Raw genomic sequence first — 17265 nt, 5'->3', positions numbered from 1 at the left:
TTCCGCGCTCGTGGCACGGAATAATGCTACGGTGCATACCCAAATAATGTTGTGCTTGATGCATAACAAGAAATACAAAACAACAGAACACCCAGTAGCTTTAGTTTCACTCTGTCACTATGCATGTTACATAAGCCACTCTAAAAACACAAGAATTTCATACATCGCCTATGTAACTTAGAAAAAAAAGTGCTGCGTCACCAGCGGGCGTTCCTGCTTTTTTTTTTTTACCAAGGCAGCAAATCATGGCATTCTAAGAAAATAGTCATAAATAAGTTGAGAACAGTAGCCGCCCACGAACGCACGAGACAGCCGCCTTCATAAATCGCAATGTAGCAAACTGTCGCTCATTATCAGTGTACAGAAGTACATATACGTTGCTGTAACCACGCAAATGGCTCATATTGGCCTTCCACAAGATTTAGTGCGCAAAATGGTCATCGAAGTTGGTTTTTTACGCCTGTTATGCACAGATCGTCTTACGATCACGGCCAAACTCCGGTGCGGACGTGGCAGTCGCAGTTGTGTCACGGCGGACAAAGTCGCCCTCCAGAATCGAGAAAGCGCGGTATCCGCTTAGAAACTAAATTGGATGTATCCGATTTAGCTTGTGAAATTATACAATGAACGTACGTGCCTGTGACACTGTCAGGTGTTAGTTTCGTCCTGCTTGGAAACATTCAATAGAAGCCGACGGCGGTCCACGATGTCCATGCCCACAAGCACAAGCTTGCCTCATTTCGGCTCGAAGTGACGAAATCTTTCCTTCGTAGCTCGCTCCGCGGAAGGAAAAAAAAACGCGTGTGCATAAGCTCCCGATAGCAGCCGTAAGCTGCTGCCCACAATCGTAGCACAGTTCCAGCAGTAAACACGATCGGCGTGCAAAACAACCACCCGCTGCATTACTTCGCACAACATAACATTTTATTTTCGTTCTTAGCAACCATTATCTCCGGGCACAAAGTATTTGTACTTCAGTAAACACTTAACCCGATGTGTCCCCGAATATCAAGCTCTTCCCACACGGCGGCTATAGTGAACTCCATACAGCGGCCTTCCCGCGACGCAGTCGGCTTGGAAGGTATATGGCGGTGGCCCCTCAGTGTTGCCAGTCAAATCCCGACCTTTGCGGTACTCTGAAATTTTTTCCAGTGACTCTAATCTAACCACCTGGCCAGAAAGTTTGGAGACCCTTCGGTAGTGCAATATGCTCATTCGATAACTTGATTTCCACGAATCTGATTTAGCCACTTGGTATGCGCCACTCGCAGGGCCACTTCCTGTCTTATCGTACGGAATTATGCGCCACAGTCAAATAAGTACAGTTTACTTAAATGTAGAGAAGTACGCCACATGTTATCACAATTATTCTCTCCACAAGGATTTTACATCAGCATCATCATCTCGATATCACTGCGTAGTCATCCCACACTGCGCCGGACTTGCTGTTAGCATTCCGATATAGCCTGCCAGTGGTGCAAGAACGATGTTTGCGTGAGACCTGCCATGTTTTTGAACCTGCAGTTCAAAAGCGTGGCAGGTCTCGCGTAAACCTAATTCTTGTGTGCATGGGCCACAGCCACTCAGGAGAATAGCAACAACTACATGCAGTCTTTAATGAACACGGCATCACATTCATTCACGTTACAGAATATTACTATAAAACTACTGCGTGATCACTTCTCAGTAATGCATTTAACCACTTCATTAAAGCTTTGATTCTTATAGGGTTCAACATGTCCGTTAAACTTGCGTATAACTTTTTCTGTTTGCAATGTGCTTGTGTTGTGCGTCTATGCTGGAATGTATGTGTGGTCACACTCTAGGGACAGTGAAGAATGACGCAATATGAAAAGTGAGTTAGAAATTTAAATGTTTATTGGGCGAGCCTGTGCTCAGCAATACAAGTGACACTCAGTACAGTGATAGGGGCGAGCACACTTGTCGATCATTGAAAAAAAAAATTGATATACGGATACAGTCGATCGGCTGTATATAAACGACTCGTCAAAGGTTCCAGAAAGTACCGCTATTCACGTAACACATCCAATCTCATTACATGATGTTCGATGACAACACAGGCAAAACATACACAAAATACTATAAACAGGCTATATAACATTAGAGTAGGCGCTCCTTGTGCTGCGCCAAGACCTAAGTTGTTGGTGCGTGAAAAGTGGTCGCCAGAAAGCGTGAAACAAGTGCATGTACTCGTGTCAGTATGCACCAAGCCACTGCTGCCTTGTTTATCACTACCCTGCTTTTATTGGAAGCAAGAAGTTTTCAGGTTTCGTCACCGCGTGAAGTTTCGTGCCACCAGTAAGTTAGGTGCGGCAAAGTGCAGTTTGACTCTTGTGTGGAAGAGGAGACGGTCGCAACGAAAACGTACAAGAAGTTCGGTTCGCAAAATTCCGCACGAATTTCGAAAACATGAGGTCACCACGTTTCATTGGCGTCCGATTAATCTACCGCAAGGCTTTTTTTTTTTTTTTTTTTGTAACACAACGTCAAGCTTTTATTGATTGTTGGGAAGATCAACTAAAACAGCAGTTGTTCTCAGGAATCAAACCTTCCAGGAGTCTTCAAAGCAAATCATCACTCTGAAATTAAATCAATAAATTGTGATAACGCAAAGATTAATAAATATAACGCACTAAAAATAAGAATGGGCTAAACAAGATAATCTCATACCTATAGACTGCATTTCATTGGCAAACATCTACACCAGAGGGATGTTTTGAAGAATGTGTGTCTTTCGCTGATAGTTGTTTGGAAGGGCGTTAACGGAAACTAAAGCCGTCTACAGCAAGCAAACCTTCCAGAACTCTTCTAAACGATTAAATTACTACGCATATACATAAAGAAGCGTGAAATAACTGATACGTGGTAACTACCAAGAACGAATATAAAACAAAATCTATATAAGCTTAAATACGCATTAAATCAATAGCGGTGCTAACGACAGTCGCTAGACGACGAACGCACAAATCGTGCCTAAATATGTCACCACCACAGCAAAGGGAGGAAGAACCGAGCCCAACTAGTTCGCGCTATCGACACTCTAGATCGCGGCGTGGTGGAAGGCGACGGCAGCGTCCCGGAGACACGCCGGATGCATGGTGGATGTATCGGCGTGTCGCCTCCAAGACGTTCAATCGCTGATGAGCGTTAATAGGCCATAGCTTGCGGCCCCTCTTGGCGGCATCTCCCTGCCTCGCCCTCGGTCCACTCCGCGAGCCCCACGGCCACACAAGGCTTTGCGCTCTCCACTGTGGCTTTCGTGGATGACGACCGGCTGGCCTCGCTTTTGTGCCTTGGGTGGACTATGTGGCTTCTCTGCGCGGTCATCCGGAACGGAGTCGACATTCGGCGCATGCGCGAACGTGACCATGGAAAATCCGGTGACTGAGTCAGCTCTTCTAGGCGGAGAACATCTCCCGAAGTTTCGCCAGTGAGCCCAGAGTGGTGTGTTGCCCGGCTACAGTTTCCTGGTTTTTCGTGAACTGCGAGACAAAGGCAGCGTCAAGAGTCTCATTAGAACTCCTTTGCTACAGGTGCGCTTGTATATCAAACCGTTAGCGCAGAATTACTTAAGCAACGCCAGGAAGACGCCAGCCTCTGGGAGTATGTACTACGTTCGCAATATATGGTGGCGCTTTTCAAGGCTGTTTGTGCATTCACGTTCCTTTAGCACTGCTATAAACAGCAAACGAAAGAAGTACGCTATAAAAGATGTGTTCCAAGAAAGAAACTGAATAAAATCGATTGGTCCTTTCATAAACGCAGTGACATTGTCCATCATGTCAGTGTCCAAATTGTGCTCCGAGGTAGCTAAGTGTTCATAGGTCATATTAGAGAAATGCTTCATCAATGCTTCTTAAAGAAAAAAAAGCATGACAGTCATATGAATAAAGTGCGAGAACCATCTAGTCCTATGTAGAGAGAACCATCTTATGTAGTTGTTTTACAGCGGGGGTGTATATGGCTGTAAATGGCAGCATGTATGCTGCACTTCCACCAATGTGCGTGCACGCGTGGCGTACGCCACCTGTGGATCCGGTGTTGTCTAACGTCGACTAAAGTCGGTGGCGCTCGTCTCAACGTCGGCAACAGCTTCGCGGTGCATGCACTTTCACAGGGCGGAATGGAGGCGGATTTTTTTCCTGCTTCTGCAGTGCTGTCATCTCGCGAAAATTAAGCAATTACGCTCCCGTTAGCGTTATCTGTACAGGTAGGCGCATCACTGTCGATGCAAATCTATACACTAACGCAAAATAAGGGCGGTTTTGTGGCACTAATTTGAGCAGATGGTTTGTGGCGACATGTTTCGCGCGTCCTGCATGCAGAGATGCTCTGTAGCCATTGCGAATACTACGTGCCTGAAGCAAGAGGCAATTATATTAGGACTTACTTTCCTCCACGAGGGGTCAAGGTGCTACACCGTAAAATTTTTCGACTTTGTGTTCGTCCCACTGCTTCATGCAAAGCAACGAGCTCTCATATAGGCGCTTCCAGAAGCGCGCCTTAATTCTACTAGCCCTGGGGACTGAAAAGAATTCCCATCGTAGAGATTTTGTCCCGGAAGAACGGTATATAACACTACGTCTCTTTAAAAGCAAAACTTTTTTTGCCTCTCCTTTCGACTTTGGCGCTGCTGCTGCTGTTTCCTTGCACGCCGCGTCGGGGGGTTGGTTGAGAGCGTGTATATGCATGGCACGCGCGTGGCACAGTAGAAAGGCGACGCGATAAATTAATTTCGACCTTTTCATTGCGTCGGCACAATGCCCTCTAGAGCAACCAGGTGTCGCCACAATAGCCTATTGACAGCTGAAATTACCCCTTATCCCCCCAAAAGCACTACAGAAACTGCACAAATCTTTGTGCCAACCTGCAACAGCCCAGCGGGAAGTAGATCATCATCATCATCATCAGCAGCAGCAGCAGCAGCAGCCTGGCTACGTCCACTGCAGTGCGAAGGCCTCTCCCATACTTCTCCAACTACCCTGGTCATGCACTAATTCTGGCAATGTGGTCTGGCCAGTTAACTGGCCAGTTAATTCTGCCCAGTTATCCCAGTTATCGACAAAACACTAGACGCCCCAGTCTTTAAAGAAAGCGACATTCAGTTCCTGAGCAGGCCGTGTGACGACGACGACACTTGAAACGAAGTTGAGATTGCCCCCTCGTTTATTTCACTGTCATTGCCCGTGTCTCGTATAGTAGCATCCCCTGTCACGATTTATCGCGTAATAAGGGGACATCGTGCTGTCACAACCACACCTTATCTGTAAGTTGAGCAGGTACTCGTTAGCCAAACCAAGAATAGTGACAGCGAAGAACGTTATTCTGACCCTGTTTCGTCGACCAGCTATCTGTCATACAACAGTGGTTCTATAAAAATAACACTTAAAGAAAAGAGCTCAATACAAGTGGAGTTACAGATGCAGTGCATATGCATGTCATGGTAATGAAGTATTGTTACCGTTGCTACTATCGGTGCTTACTATCATTGCAAGGTTGTAGCAGAGCGCGATCGCAAGCTAAGACCACCCTTAGGGTTGCATTGTACTTGGGCTCGCTAAAAACACTTTTATAAACGTGGCATCACTACCATCCGTCTAAAATGCACGTGGCCTCTCTAATAAGCAGGTTCCTATCACCAAAGGAGAATTTCCCACAGCTGTTGAGCGTCATAGCATTATTATTTCCCCTTTCTTTTCTCTGCCATAGTCATCCTTTCTGTGCCTGTGAAATTGATATTTCGTTCCTTGATTTCTTGTGGCGTTCCAAGTCATATATATATATATATATATATCAAAATCTTTATTTAAAAGAAAAAAAATGCACAAAGCGAGTGGGTGGAGCCGCTAGTCCAGGGCCCCACTGGCTTGAGCGGTCCGCCGTGCTTGGTCTTGGTTCCAAGTCAACGCTATTCAGTAGGCGCTCGCGCGAAACTGCAATCACTTGTTTTTGTAATGTACTACAACACATTACACTGCCCTGTAGCCAAAGAAGTGCGAGCAGCGTTACGCGCACCATATCTTCCAACTATCATCACTGAACGGCGCAATGTGCCAAACTCAGGTTCATCAGCATCACCTTGGTTAAGCCCACTGCAGGGCAAAGGTCGCTCCCATACTTCTCCAACTACCCTGGTCATGTACTAATTGTGGCCATGTTATCCCTGCGAACTTCTTAATCTCATCCGCCCACCTAACTTGCTGCCGCCCCCTGCTACGCTTCCCTTCTCTTGAAATCCAGTTCGTAACCCCTAATGACCATCGGTTATCTTCCCTCCTCATTATATGCCTTTCCCATGCCCATTTCGTTTTCTTGATTTCAACTAAGGTGTCATTACCTCCCGTTTGTTCGCTCACCCAATCTGCTCTCTTATCCCCTTAACGTTACACCCATCAATCTTCTTTCCATTGATCGTTGCGTCGTACTCAATTTAAGTAGAATCCTTTTCATAAGCCTCCAGGTTTCTGCCGCGTAGGTGAGTACTGGTAAGACACAGCTGTTATACACTTTTCACTTGAGGGATAATCGCAACCTGCTGTTCATGATCTGGGAATGCCTGCCAAACGCACTCTAGACCATTCTTATTCTTCAGATTATTTCAGTCTCATGATACGGCTCTGCGATGACTACCTGCCCTAAGTGGATGTATTCCCTTACCACTTCCGGTGCCTCGCTACCTATCGTAAACTGCTGTTCTGTTCCGAGGCTGTTAAACAATACTTTAGTTTTCTGCAGATTAAGTTTTAGACCTACCCGTCTGCTTTACCTGTCCAGGTCAGCGAACGTGCATTGCAATGGGTCCCCTGAGTTACTAAGCAAGGCAATATCAGCGAATCGCAAGTTACTAAGGTATTCTCCAATAACTCTTATCTCCAATTCTTCCCAATCTAGGTCTCTGAATACCTCCTGTAAACAGGCTGTGAATAACATTGAAGAGATCGTATCTCCCAGCCTGACGCCCTTCTATATTTTGATTTTGTTGCTTTCTTTAGGACTACGGTGGCTGTGGAGCCGCTATATATATATTTCAGTATTTTTGCATACGGCTCGTCTACACCTTGATTTCTTAATGCCTGCATGACTGCTGAGGTTTCTACAGAACCAAACGCTTTCTCGTAATGAATGAAAGCTATATATAAGGGCTGGTTATATTCCGCACACTTCTCTATCACCTGATTGATAGTGTGAATATGGTCTATTGTTGAGTAGTATTTACGAAATCCTGCCTGCTGATTTGGTTGAAAGAAGTCTAAGGTGTTCCTGATTGTACTTGCGATTACCTTAGTAAATACTTTGTAGGCAACGGACAGTAAGCTGATCGGTCTATAATTTTTCAAGTCATTGGCTTCCCCTTTCTTATGGATTAAGATGATTTTTGCGTTCTTCCAAGATCCCGGTACGCTCGAGGTCCTGAGGCATTGCGTATACAGGGTGGCCAGTTTTTCTAGAATATTCTGCCCGCCATATATATATTATTCACTTGAGCAATCGCTATATAGTATGCTCAACATTTCCACCAACACGTTTTTCTTTTCATCGCTGGATTTTTCAAAAAGGCAGTTGTGGCAGGCATCGCCGTTGCGCCTATCCAGGCGCATTTCAGGAAAATTCGCAAATATTCTGTATGAGCAATATAAAAGTCCAGATGATTAAATAAAAAAAATATCACTGAATAATTTCATTTTAAATTTGTCACCTAATTAGTCTACAGTTCGTCCTTCACCTCAGGCTGATGCCAGGAACATTGAAACACGCGGATCGGCGGAGGCTCTTTTCTGGTGCTCGACTTGTGCGCGGCAAGCTCAGCGCACTCGTCCCAAGCCGCCTGCAAAACTACGGTCGCCAACGAAACTGCCGACGAACTTGGAACAAGCGACCACCAACCGCCGCCCTCGGATGGTGTCCTTAGTAGTGAGTAAGCAGGGCTGACTGCTGCTCACGAGCCTACGCTACTAATTAACAACAGCACTGCGACGAACATGTCGCGCATAGGGAAAAGGCTGCCCTGGGTAATTGTACGCAACATTTAGCAGCTAAACAACAGGTATGATTGCTGTCGTTGTGTGCCGGCAGCATGCGCGCGGACACGTCAGCGCACGCAACGCCTCTGCCTCGCCGGCGTGAACATGCGCTGCAGGACTTACTGTGCATAGACTGCAAGGACTGCACTAGAGTGACGATCTTTCTACACTTCATTTCTCGGTACGGCACGTTGACGCGGCTGCCAGAGAAACTCTTGAGCATGACCTGACCGCCTACATAGCGCTGAGGGGCCTCTGTGGCCACTCGCTCTTCGCTCGCATGGGAAGCAGCTGAAAAATTTACAAGAGCACTTGCGTCTCGCATTCCGACAGCTTTAAGGATTGTATGTAGTGAAGCTATGACGGGCTATGCCAGAAGAACTATGTTTTGTTTGCAAAGATTGTGTGGCAGCCGTACACACGTGTGCACCTAATTACTGAGCCTTGCAGTGCATATAACTGTACCCAAGGTGGCCAGCGTACTTTAGACAATGTTTAAAAACCTAGATTCGCCGTAGAAGAGGATGCTGGTAAAAACATGTTGTAGGTCGCTCTACAGAACAATGGAAATCGCTTCGCATTTTGGGCTTAGTTGCAAATATATATTAAATCTGAGGCGGCATCAGACAGTACTAGGGGCGATCAAATCATCTGGATTCACCCTGAAGCACGAAAAGTGCCGTCTCGCTTAAGAAGAACTTCTCTTCCTAGGCCACGTCATCAGCAAGTCTGGCTTTCGTCGTGAGCCACAGAAGAGAGATAACATCGCTAAGTTCCCGCTGCCCGTCGACAAGAAGGCAGTGCGCAGATTATTTTGCCTGTGTGCCTATTAAAGGCGCTTTCAGCGGCAGCGATATCCTGAAAAACGCATATTGCTATTCCTGCGTACACACACTCATTCCTGCATAAGGAAGTCGATGTGCGCAGGGGAACCGTTCTACTGACTGCAGCGCTATTTTTTTCTGTTTTCATGTTATGAGGCGGCCAAATGGTGAACTATGCTCGGTCAGCACACCTGCTCATCTAGCCAACATTACGCTGCTAATATAAGCTTCTTTCATTTGTGCGTGTGTGCTATCCAAAGCTATCAAAGCCATGTGCGTGTGGTCAAAGCTATCCTTTAGCTTTGACTATTAGATTGTAATGACGTCGGCATCAGAGGCCGCAGGATACGAATGAATGACGGGAAAGAAAATCTCTACGATTGTGAATGGATAAACAATGAACGCTCGGGCTGAGTTGGTTGCATGTGCACGCTATGAAAAGAGACTGCATAAAGAGGAGTACGGTGCCCTGTCATTTTATCTTGTTCCCTTCATATTCGTGGCTAAGGACATCGAAAGCATGCTAAAATAGCAGGAGTAAGCATTTTTTCACTTACGAGTGACAATTATGCTATAATAGTAAGGTACACGAAACACGTAAGTCGTTTTTGATTGTACCCGGAATCAACGCCTTTCCTGGGTGGTCACTCCACCATCCGAGATATACAAACCTTTGGCAGGTCATAGAGTGAGGCAGAATAATTCGTCAATTTGAAACGCAGGGAGACTGAATACGGCAGTTCACTTAAGTGGCAGCCCGTAAGAGAGAGGATGATTCACGAACGAAAAAATTGGAAAACGAATCTGCGAGCCCGGAAGAATTTTGCGGCGAAGCCGTTTGTAGTTCGATACCGACTAAATGTCGTCATTTTATTCTCCACGGCGGCGCCGTTAAACACTGATGTCATGTTGCTGCAACACAGCCCGCGCTGCTAAAGAACTGTTTCGAGCTAATTAATAATTATAAAAATCAGGGCCTCCATTCCACCCTGTGAAAGTGGATGTAAAGCGAAGCTGTACACGAAGTTTAGCGGCCGCGTTCGCGCCGTTTCCGTTTGCTCTTCGAGACCGCGGTAGTCGACGTGTATGTGTGCGGCAACTCTTCTTTGCATGTGTAGCGATATTCACTTTCCATGTGGGCCACCAGGCGTCACATCGACGAGATAATTGCTGTGTCCGCGACCACGTTCGCACCCTTTCCGTTCGTGCTTCGACGCCAAGATGCATGTTCGCGGCGTACGTACGCCTGCGCTCAACCATCGTTCACGCAGTGAATGTCACTGTAACGTTTTGAACAGTGTTTGCCATAATTCCGATTACGGTTGCCGGGCACGCTTCGCAACAGATGCAACGGTCAAAGCACCCACGCATGAAAGACAGATACGCGTTCGTCACACGCGCAGAGAGGGTGTTGCAGAACGGCCGCATACATGCTCATTCTAGTAGGCCCTCCGTCTGGCTCAAGTGTGTTCTTGAAGCAATTCAATTTCTTAAAGTAAAAGGAGTCACAATATTTGTGAAGTGCTCTGTAAAGTACACAAAAACTAAGTAATTTGCAGACACGATAGCATCGGATTTTAATTGCAATATACGAGAAAACACAATTCTGTTACGTTGCAACTCAAACACAAAGCCTTCCAACTACCCTCAGTTCTCGTGTGAGCAAAACCTTGCACGCGCACACGAAAAATCCCGACCAACTAAAGGGTAACAGCTTCGCTTTAATATACAACATGCTTTGCGTATACCTCACTGGAATATACAAGAACTTCTTACACGGTTTTCTTAACGAGTAACCTGTAATCATTGATACTTCCGTCGCATTTTACCGTCTCCACGTTGAACGCCGGCTAGGAGCTTTTGCGGCTTCGGCGGTGAACGCTGACGGCGTCGTCTGACAAGGCAGCCTGCCTGAAAGCCCTCAGAGGCCACTTTATAGCCCCACGCAGTGTACGCGTGAGCCAGCGTTGGTCACACTATACGGCGGCGCGAAAACCGCCCCGACAAACCTGAGAGGCACCCCGTTGTAGCTTCCTGTTGCGAGTCATGTGAATGACAACTTTCTCTTTCATTATTCGTGGGCCACGTTTCTTGACTTCCCCCCCAACTTATTTGCTATGTGTCCAGCAAGTACTGAATGATTGGCGAGTTGCTATTCTATACTGACGAAGAATGGCGCGACAAACAGGGAACGAGAAAGAATCACGACACGAGCGCGGACTAGCACACGTTCTTCTTTCACGTCCCTTGTTTATCGCGCTATTCTCAGTCCGCATGTCCAGCAAGTGATGCAAGTCTGACGGTATATATCGTCGGCAGTATCTCCATTTCTCGTAAAATGTTGCCCACAGTACCTGTCATCGATGCCATTACGACGTGCGAGGCCCTTTTAGCTTTGCCGTCACAGTGCTGTATGATCTGCGTGGTCAGGTTCGGGAAGAGCCTTGACAGGCGGCTTGCAACGCCGCAACGCGGCCACCTTCATCCAAGTCTCGGCGTCACCCTGGTTGACCTTGTAATCCCCAAGCATCGCTGAAATCAGAACACACCTTTGATGCTGCGCGCTGCTAAGGTCATCAGAGCCTGGTTCTCCTGCCTCGGAGAAGCCGCGCTGCCTCGGCTGTCTTCTCGGCGCGCCGGCCAGAACGTGACAGCGCCGTTCGAGCGACTGCTTGTGGGAGCGTGGTTCGAGCTCGCACCCTCCTCGAGCTCCACGCGGAAGAGCGCGTTCGCGTGGCAACGCACTCGAATTCTACCTCTCAGCCCCTCTGACGATGCTACACCCCGTGGAGAATACTGATCCTGGATAGCGCGTTCGTGCCAACAATTGTCATAATTACCATGGCTGGCTAACGCCCGCTCAACATCTGTGTACTAATGAAGCTGGCGTGTGCACCTTCGTGTTCTAGCACGTCGCCTTTGTTGCTGTTGTGGTTGTTATCCTCTGAACACGTTGCTCCTATCCACTAATGGAGGTTTGGCCAAGACTCGGCTTAGACAAGCTAAATGAACAAAATTAGGACGGAAACTGAACTGTAGAATTGTCATATAGTGCGTAGCATTCTTAGTAATCATTACGTATGAAGCCTATTGTGAAGTTGTGCGTTTCGATTTCGAAAGCCATTTTGCTCGCCCTCATTGGGCGGCCATTAACCGGCCGCCTCTATAGAACCGGCCGTCTCAACAATAAACCAGTTGTTCGCCTCGGTACCCAGCTGCGTCCCTGTCACTTGATTGTAACTCACTGTTCGTATTATCTCTTCTTGAAATGAACTTTTTCTAAACGCACTTATTCCTGCTGCCGTCCCGCCATGCCTTCCTTCCTTTGCTCGGATTTTGGCGGCCATGGCGGCTGCTCCGGCAACACAGAAGTTTGTACATCTGTCTTGGCACTGGAAAAACAACGTTGATTTTCTGGCATCTGTAACATTCAGTTAATCAGTTTTCTGAAACTATTACCAAAATTTAATTTCCATTATCCCGTAGTATTCTTTGATTAGGTGCACGGGGTCATTTTCTTCTCCGTTACGTATGTGCTTTCCTTTCATGCGCCAGAAAACTTTACAGCTATGTATACGCGCGGCAATTGTCTGATAAATATGCACTATAACATTTCTTTCATTTACCAAATACTAGATCGGGGGTAAAAATGCATTTACCGGGTCAACGTCATAGCGAGGGTTGTAATATTGCAGTTGCTTATCCCTTAAAGTAGGCCAGTCTTGTAACCAAGACTGCCTTATTTAAATAAGCCGGTCGGAACAAAACGAAGGGTGTAGAGATAGGCTTCTCATTCTAGATGAGCCACCGCTGAGTTTAGCCGCAGCTACATGGAGACATCCTTGGCTATGCGTGCAGTATATGTGTCCGCCCGTCCTTTCATAATGACCTGACACTCGTGCGTAGTATAGACGTGACTCTTCTTTGCAACAATTTTCCAAATGAGCCTGTTCTATAGCTTAAAGCGTATACACATCCTTTCGGGTATATGACATCTAGGTCCGCAATGGCGTTGTTATCCGGGAGCCATATTTATGTGTATAGATAAATGCCGATGGGAATGCCAAAGCTTATTCAACAGACCTAATGGCTGATATCACCTTGCATACCATCCATGTCTCTATGTCCGTGATGGCTGTGCTTGTCAGCATCAGCCCCGTGGTCACCGTTTTGCAAAGGAATATTGACGTATACACGCTGTATACATACATTGTCTAACGTACAAAATACAGACACAAGGCCGCGGTCAATCTGGAGGATTGTCCTATAATGGTCCTTTGCGAAAGGACACCGTAGCTGTGGCTCATGAAGAGGAAGCTTTAGCTAGGGTGCTGCTATCTAAATACACTTAAAAGGTAATTTCTTTCTCGGCCACCACTGTACAAACTTTGATCAGGCTTTCTGCGTTTAAAAGAAAAACTTAGAACCTAATTACTTTGTTTCGAATTTTCAAGTTATTCTTCAGAAAACGAAATTATCAAGTTTGGACTTCCTTAACTCAGCAATGAAAAATGGTATCACAATTCTGTGAGTTACATATTATAGTACATCTAAACGGAGAAAATTGATGTCACACATGATTCTCAAAAAGTTTAGTACTATGACAATACAGGTTCTGCAGGATCCTTGTACACAACGTAACCAATTAATGTAAGATATGAATTGGCATATCGAATTTGTTCGCTTTGAATGATGTAATGGATGCAGTTTACAGAACCGCAGTACCTATTTTTGATGCAGAATTGTAAACGTGTAAACTTCGCGCTTATATTTTTTTGAACTTTCGAATTTTGAAAATTATTTCAACAAAATTTAGAGCCTCTCTCGAAATTTCGCTTCCAACTGTCACTATAATGTAATTTTGTCTCTCAAATGCGGACGCTGCGGACGCACTTCGCGACGGCTCTGCCTTTATGAATGTTTTCCGCAGAATTATCGAGTCAAACACCTGAAAACCGACCACCATCGGGTAAAGCAATTCGACCCGAACCCAGGAACACCGAGACCCGGGGTGAGCGACCTTTTTCGAAGATTTTTCGAGGTGAGAAGCACAGCTAAGCTTACCGCCGACTAAGCATATAGCAGACCCCTACCGGCCCCCGGCAGGGCGGAAAACGGTGTTGCAGTGTAACCCAGAGGATCGGAAGCACTTCCGAAATGGAGCTAGACGAGGCAGAAGTGGGGGAAACCCTGAATACCAAGTCCAGAGAAGAAAGAAATGATCCCGCGAGCCGAGCCGAGGACGGCGACGCGTATGGATGGATCGAAGTTACGCACGAAAGAAAGGGCCGCGCGAACGCTACCCAAGAGGCAGACAAGCAAGGCGCCTGCTGGAGAAGCCCGACGCGCAAAGGCGGGAAGAGCATAGTGGACGATATTCTACGATCAAGCAAGATGCCCAGGCAACCTAGAGACATAGAGATAATCGTAAGACCGAGAGATGGGCTGAACATCAGAAACACGTGCAGCGTCAGCCCAGACGAGGCGATACGCAATGAAGCAGGAGTGAGCAGCTACGAAATCATCGCGATCTGCCCCAACCACCCGCAAAACATCCTGGTGGTAAGCACACCAGACTAGACGATGCCGACAAAAGTCGCCAAAATCAAGGAATTAAGAATCAACGGGAGGAAGCACACGACCAACGCGTACGTCTCGGCACCAGAAGAGATGGCCAAGGGGATAATCCGCAACATTCCCCTCAATTACACACAAGACCAGTTCGTGCACGCACTGGTGAACGTGAGGAACCCTTCCCTGGCGTACGCCAAGAGACTGGGCAGCACGACCACCGTGATACTACTTTACGAGGGCAACAGGGTCTCTGCGTGGGCGCACTTCAACAGCATCGTGATGAGAGTATCTCTCTATCGGAAACAAATAGACTTTGCAAAGAGTCCGGCAGGTTCGGGCACCGACCCGATGTGTGCCCCAGACCGGACGACAAGCTGTGCCCGGCGTGCGGTAGCAAAAACCCGGCCAAATACCACGAATGCACACCTAAATGCAAGCTCTACGGAGAAGCGCACCCCACGGCGGACCGCACTTGCAAGGCTAAATACAAGACGCCGTACATGGTAAAACTAAGATGGACAGCGAGAAGAAACCAGGAAGAACTCTTGCGAGTAGCCGGCTCACAACACCCCAACGGCGGGGAAAGCAACCACACACAACCATCTCCCGCACCCAGATCCAAGTCCAGCTCCAGGTCCAGATCCAGATCCATGTCCAGGCCGGGAGCGCGGGGACGACCGATTTCGAGGTCCAGGTCCAGGGACAGATCCAGATCCAGGTCCAGGCCGGGAGCGCGGGGACGACCGACCTCGAGGTCTAGGTCCAGGAACAGGGACAGGACCGGGAGTGGGTCCATATCCGCCTCGAGGGGGACGAAAACCGAAACGAAGGGGAAGAAGCAAGAACAGACGACACCAGCAAAGGTGAGCTGGTAAGACGTAGTGGCCAATCGTGAAACGGGAAGGCCCGGCAATACCAATAACGATAGGGGCAAGTACGAACACATAGAGGAACGCGTGAAGGAATATCGAACGGAAAACCAGCTACTCAGACAGGAGCTAGAAAAGGCAAAAAAAAACAGCGAATCAGCCAAAAAATTGATGAACTACAGAAAACACTTAATGAAATACTTACCAGAATGCAGACACAATCTTCGCCCCTGTCAGCCGCCTTCGCCTCCGTCGCCACTCCATCCACCGAAGCCATGGAGGAGGAAGTGGATATGTTAGCAGATGTAGCACACCCTCTGGGCGCCAAGCGTAAAATCCCGGAGACCAACACCAACGAACAGGTAGGTGGCTTCGGTACAGGAGGTCAAGAGACCCGGACCTAGCACAAAAAAACTGACGTCCTTGAGGACATGCTCAACAAGCTCTCTGACAAAATGGAGAAAATGTTCGAGATGCTGGCGGCGCGCATTAGTGACAGCGAGGCAGAGAGGAAGGCGTAGGCCCTAAAGTACGACAGGCGGCTCGCAGAGCTGGAGAAGAAGTTATCGTAAAGATAGCGGGCACCAAAAAGGGAAGACTCGTCATCTGGCAGTGCAACTGCCGCAACTTCTCAAAGAAAACAGCAACAACGACACAACACATTAAATTGACCGCAAAAAGAAAAGCCCGACGTACTCATTCTCCAGGAAATATTCGACCACGCCGAAATTGCCGGGTACGCCACCCAAAAAGAACGCACAAAAGCGACGGGGAGGGACATCCCGCGAATTGTGAGAAAAATTACGGACATTAGCCACATCCTCATAGAAGTCGTGCCACGCAGCAAGAAGGAGAGCAGCACTTTCGTCCTGAACGTCTACAGCAGCCCGTCCAAAAAGGGCCCAACACACAACTTCGAAGATTTAATTAACGAAACGTTGACCATCGCCGGCGACAACAGGCTCGTCATCGGAGGGGTCTTCAACGCTCCACACACGCAGTGGGGATATGGACACTCGTCCAAGAAGGGAAAAGATCTGGCCGACCTCATAGAAAAGGCCGGCCTAACCCTTCTCAACGAGCCGGCCTCACACACCAGAGTGGGTGCGGGCCCCCATAGGGACACCACACCAGACCTAATGCTATGCAGGAGAGCCGGGAGAATCACCTGGGAGAACACCTTCGAGGACCTGGAGAGCGATCACAGGTTACTCAGTATAGCCCTAGGAGAGGCCCGCGTCACGAAAGGAATAAAACATAAGTTCCGGCTAGTAGACTGGGACAAATTCCGCAATGTCAGAGACGAAAAAGAGCAGGGACCCATAAGAAACATAGAAAAATGGAAGGGAGAGCTGCTACGAGACGTAGAAAAGGCCACGACGGAGATGGAGTGGGACGACTGGGAGGCTCGATGCGAACATGAAGACGACGACAACGGTGGTGGTCACTCTCCGCGGATGAACAGCAGGCTCGCGCAACTCGTACAAGCCAAACAATCCATCCAAAAACGGCTGCAAGGGTAAAAACACAATAGGAATCTAAGGCGCAAAATCGCGTATCTATACAAGACCATCGAAGCACACTGCGCCCAGTTATGCAATCAGGATTGGGACGAGGTATGCGACGCCATGGACGGCTGCATCAACACGGGCAAGACGTGGAAGTTCCTCAAGCACCAGCTCGACCCATCGGGAACGAAGGCAGCGGTGAAAGCGGAAATGACCAAGCTCAGACATAAGTACAAAAGAAACATCCGTGAAATGGGTGATGAAATCGTCAAGCTGTACCTTGAGATACCTCCAGCCGTTGAACACCGGAACTACTCGGGCTCTCCCAACGAAGACCTCGACAGAGATTTCACCCAGCAATAAATCAAGGCGGTCTTGCAGACCATCAAGACCAAGTCGGCGCCGAGCCCCGACAAAGTGACCAACAAGATGCTCCGGAACCTGCACG

General features: G+C 47.7%; 1 long non-coding RNA gene across 2 annotated transcripts; it reads right to left on the bottom strand.

Annotated features, from left to right (window-relative positions):
• Nucleotides 1–1860: 1860 nt before the first annotated feature.
• Nucleotides 1861–11530, bottom strand: LOC140215967 (uncharacterized). 2 transcript variants are annotated; one of them, XR_011892585.1, is made up of 2 exons: nucleotides 11416–11530; nucleotides 1861–3503 (listed from the first exon to the last, which is right to left on the bottom strand). It is a non-coding gene; the product is annotated as an uncharacterized lncRNA (long non-coding RNA). The 2 variants fall into 2 exon arrangements; XR_011892584.1 differs by lacking the exon at nucleotides 11416–11530 and adding an exon at nucleotides 11221–11400.
• Between the last annotated feature and the right edge of the window lie 5735 nt (nucleotides 11531–17265).

Source organism: Dermacentor andersoni, chromosome 2 (genome assembly GCF_023375885.2).
Source record: "Dermacentor andersoni chromosome 2, qqDerAnde1_hic_scaffold, whole genome shotgun sequence".
Lineage (NCBI taxonomy): Eukaryota > Metazoa > Arthropoda > Arachnida > Ixodida > Ixodidae > Dermacentor > Dermacentor andersoni.
Note: the sequence above shows the minus strand (reverse complement) of the source record. Positions and strands in the feature narration are given on the sequence as shown.